Source organism: Petromyzon marinus, unplaced genomic scaffold (genome assembly GCF_048934315.1).
Source record: "Petromyzon marinus isolate PM22_M1 ecotype Great Lakes invasive population unplaced genomic scaffold, UKy_Petmar_22M1.pri1.0 PM_G_Scaffold_33, whole genome shotgun sequence".
Lineage (NCBI taxonomy): Eukaryota > Metazoa > Chordata > Hyperoartia > Petromyzontiformes > Petromyzontidae > Petromyzon > Petromyzon marinus.
The window spans coordinates 2,613,352-2,618,107 of NW_027422906.1; the positions used below are offsets into that span (position 1 = coordinate 2,613,352).

General features: G+C 56.3%; 1 long non-coding RNA gene across 1 annotated transcript; it reads right to left on the minus strand.

Moving 5' to 3' along the window:
• Positions 1–682: 682 nt before the first annotated feature.
• On the minus strand, positions 683–4,562 carry LOC142915660 (uncharacterized). The gene is made up of 3 exons (XR_012936041.1): positions 4,405–4,562; positions 3,365–3,709; positions 683–1,575 (listed from the first exon to the last, which is right to left on the minus strand). It is a non-coding gene; the product is annotated as an uncharacterized LOC142915660 (long non-coding RNA).
• Between the last annotated feature and the right edge of the window lie 194 nt (positions 4,563–4,756).

Sequence of the window (4,756 nt, forward strand, 5' to 3'; positions counted from 1 at the left end):
ATTGGTTATTTTATAAATCAATCTTCAATGTACAACTTTTGTTTGTGTGGAGTGAGGGTGCCCGTAGCTCGTTCACACGGAGCAGGCGAGGCGATTCCACAGTTTAGGGACCGCGGCGTTTTTGACCTACACACATATATATGAATAAGGCGTACATACAAAATGTTAATCGCTTTAAAGGAGCCAATTAATTGATTCATTGATGCCGATTTTGATACAGGCATGCATTGTCACCGGATCTGAGTACCGTGTGCAAAATGTGGAATTGATTGGACGGCGGGAAGTGGACAAAATTTTTATCACAACATTTGACCACGACAAACAGAGGAATCAAGTTAAGTAAAACCATTTTGAACGCGAATGAGAAATCCCCCCCCACCCTCCACCGATGACGCGCGAGCATTGCTAGGGGCAACCCCCGGGCAGCTTTAGCGGTGCAAGGAAATACTTAAATACTGCGAAATAGCAATAAATTGTTAATTTAACAATTTTAAAGTTTACGGATGGGAAAACGGAATGGTGCTGGCTCACCACGGGGCTTGCGGCGTGGTACCCGGCTACTTTTTTTAAACGTAAACTCCACGGTTCACGAGCAAGTGTGCGTCCACACAGAGACAGACAGACACACAGAAAAAAATGCCTTTTATAGGTAAGAAAAGAAAAACGATGATGAGACTCAATGTGTGAAGAACACAGGATTTATTCGGCTCACAAGTCAACGGATATAACTTCAAAACACTTTTATCGGTCATCTCTTTCTCGAGACAGCGTTCCCGTGGGATTATTTCCAAGTCGATAGACGACACCTTTTTTTACTTATCCTGGCAGACACACAGACACGCCTGTCTATATGTGTCTGTGTCTCTGTGTGTGTGTCTATGTGTCTGTGAGTATGTTTGTGTGTGTCTGTGTCTGTGTCTCTGCGTGTGTCTCTGCATGTGCCTGTGTCTCTGTGTGTGTCTGTCTCTGCGTGTGTCTATGTGTCTTGTGTGTGTCTGTGTCTATGTATCTCTGCGTGTGTCTGTGTCTTTGTGTGTGTGTGTCTATGTGTCTCTGCGTGTGTGTCTGTGTGTCTCTGCATGTGCCTGTGTCTCTGTGTGTCTGTGTCTCTGCGTGTGTCTGTGTCTTGTGTGTGTCTGTGTCTATGTATCTCTGCGTGTGTCTGTGTCTTTGTGTGTGTCTATGTGTCTCTGCGTGTGTGTCTATGTGTCTCTGCGTGTGCCTGTGTCTCTGTGTGTCTGTGTCTCTGCGTGTGTCTATGTGTCTTGTGTATGTCTGTGTCTATATATCTCTGCGTGTGTCTGTCTGTGTGTTTGTCTATGTGTCTGTGTCTATGTGTCTCTGTGTGTGTCTATGTGTCTGCATGTGTCTATGTGTCTGTGTGTGTCTACAGTGACGCGCGGTGGTGGTAGTGATGGCGGTAGTGGTGGCGGCCGTATGGTGCATGTCGAACTTCTTTCACGCCGTACGTATCGTGAACATCGCCACTGGGGAGATTAAGGTGGCTGCGGGTGCTGGCGATGATTACTGGGCGCCCCCCCTGCCCGCCTTCGCCGCTAAACGTCGCTCGCCAGTCTGTTCCAAGCCATAGGGTAGGGGGAGCGAGATAGAGAGGGGGGGGGGGGTGGTGGTGGTGGACCTTTGTCTTGCGGCGTGTAAATATTGTTGCGTGCGTGCGGGGTTTGTCCATGTGGTGGCGGTAATGGTGAGTCGAGCAAAAGTGGTGAAAGTTTGTGGGGTCGCTCCGAGCTCACCCTGTCACCCATCGCTCTCGAGCTCCCTCCTAGGGGAAGATGATGAGGTTGACGAGGTTGATGATCCTCATCGTTTGTGAATGCAGAAATAAACATCAGAATCTGGTGGTTTCATTCTGACCTCCGATCCTGGTCAGCAATTGAACGTCGGGAAACCCTCGCGCCGAGGGGCCCCACTAGTGGGCGTGGCCGTGCCCCACCAGTGGGCGTGGCCGTGCCCCCATCACGTGGCGTGTGTAGTGACGGCAGCTACGCTCGGAGTGGCTGGATAATAAAGCTTGAAACGCACAGCAAACCACGTGGCCTTGGTGACACGCGATGCGAGGAGGACAGGCAGCCTATACAAAGACAAAGGCACCCCCAGTAGCCTCAGCACACTTTTGTGGCAAGTTCTGTTGGGAGTAGCAATTAAGGGCAGCACTGTAGGGCACTCCGGGGTGGGGAGATAGGGGGGTGGACAGCACCACAGGCCATCAGCCAGCTGCAGAAACATTCCCCTCCTCCACTCATCTCACTCACCCAGTCACCCCTCCACTCACCCCTCCACTCACCCCACCACTCATCTCACTCACCCCTCCATTCATCTCACTCACCCAGTCACCCCATTCACCCCCCCACTCACCCCTCCACTCACCCCTCCACTCACCGCTCCACTCATCTCACTCACCCCTCCACTCATCTCACTCACCCCTCCACTCACTCCTCCACTCATCTCACTCACCCATCCACTCACCCCTCCACTCACCCCTCCACTCACCCCTCCGCTCACCCCTCCACTCATCTCACTCACCCAGTTACCCACTCACCCCTCCACTCACCCCTCCGCTCACCCCTCCGCTCACCCCTCCACTCATCTCACTCACCCCTCCACTCACCACTCCGCTCACCCCTCCGCTCACCCATCCACTCACCCCACTCACCCCTCCACTCATCTCACTCACCCAGTCACCCACTCACCCCTCCACTCACCCCTCCGCTCACCCTCCGCTCACCCCTCCGCTCACCCCTCCACTCATCTCACTCACCCCTCCACTCACCCCTCCGCTCACCCCTCCGCTCACCCCTCCACTCATCTCACTCACCCCTCCACTCATCCCTCCACTGATCTCACTCACCCCTCCACTCACCCCTCCACTCACCCCTCCGCTCACCCCTCCACTCATCTCACTCACCCCTCCACTCACCCCACTCACCCCTCCGCTCATCTCACTCACCCCTCCACTCACCCCACTCACCCCTCCACTCATCTCACTCACCCAGTCACCCACTCACCCCTCCACTTATCCCACTCACCCCTCCACTCACCCCTCCACTCATCTCACTCACCCACTCACCCCTCCACTCACCCCACCACTCACCCCTCCACTCATCTCACTCACTCACCCCTCCACTCACCCCACTCACCCCTCCATTCATCTCACTCACCCAGTCACCCACTCACCCCTCCACTCACCCCACTCACCCCTCCACTCATCTCACTCACCCACTCACCCCTCCGCTCACCCCTCCGCTCACCCCTCCACTCATCTCACTCACCCCTCCGCTCACCCCTCCGCTCACCCCTCCACTCACCCCTCCGCTCACCCCACCACTCATCTCACTCCGCTCACCGCCCAGCCCCCCAGTAGCCCGAGCTGCTGCTGCTGCTGGGGGGCGTTGTCCCCCAGCGCCGCGTTGGCCCTCAGCAGGAACCTCGTGCGGTGACGCCGCCTCTCCCCCCCCCCTCCCTCCCCTGCCAGCAGCGCCCTCCTGCACCACCACCTCGTCCGCCTCCTCCTCCTCCGCGTAGGCCGCTGCCAGCAGCAGCTCCGCAATGCCTCCCACCGTGTCGCCGTCCCTCAGGGCCCTCCCCGGGGGGGTCGCCCCCCCCCCCACCGCCCCCCCCGCCGCGTGGATCCGCGCCGAGCGGCGCACCGGCGTCACGAGCCGCGGCCGCGAGGGGGGGGCTGCCGGCGCTGCGGTGGAAGGGGGGGCCGTGATGTTAGGGGGGGCAGCCAGGGTGGTGGTGGTGGTGCAGGAGATGTTGGCGGCTGGGGTGGTGGTGGTGCAGGAGATGTGGGCGGCTGGGGTGGTGGTGGTGGTGCAGGAGGTGTGGGCGGCTGGAGTGGTGGTGGTGCAGGAGATGTGGGCGACTGGGGTGGTGGTGGTGGTGCAGGAGATGTGGGCGGCTGGGGTGGTGGTGGTGCAGGAGGTGTGGGCGGCTGGGGTGGTGGTGGTGGTGCAGGAGATGTGGGCGGCTGGGGTGGTGGTGCAGGAGGTGTGGGCGGCTGGGGTGGTGGTGGTGCAGGAGATGTGGGCGGCTGGGGTGGTGGTGGTGCAGGAGATGTGGGCGGCTGGGGTGGTGGTGCAGGAGATGTGGGCGGCTGGGGTGGTGGTGGTGGTGCAGGTGTGGGCAGCTGGGGTGGTGGTGCAGGAGGTGTGGGCGGCTGGGGTGGTGGTGGTGCAGGAGGTGTGGGCGGCTGGGGTGGTGGTGGTGGTGGTGGTGCAGGAGGTGTGGGCGGCTGCAGTCACGAAAGCTTTAAATAAAAAATGTTCGACTTTAAATTAAAAAAAAAATTCGACTAAATTAAATTAAAAACTTAAAACATTTTTCGACTTAAATAAATTAAAACAAATTTAAAAAAAATTTCGCCCTCAAAAGCACTCGAACCTTGGGCAGCTGAGGCGCGCGAGTTCTCTTTGTCCATCGTAGACATCGCCGGAGAAGTTGTTGTTGTTGTGCTGTTGTTTAGTCGTCGTTGTATAGCTGTTGTATAGTCGTTGTTGTGCTGTTGTTTAGTCGTCGTTGTATAGCTGTTGTATAGTCGTTGTTGTGCTGTTGTTTAGTCGTCGTTGTATAGCTGTTGTATAGTCGTTGTTGTGCTGTTGTTTAGTCGTCGTTGTATAGCTGTTGTATAGTCGTTGTTGTGCTGTTGTTTAGTCGTCGTTGTATAGCTGTTGTATAGTCGTTGTTGTGCTGTTGTTTAGTCGTCGTTGTATAGCTGTTGTATAGTCGTTGTTGT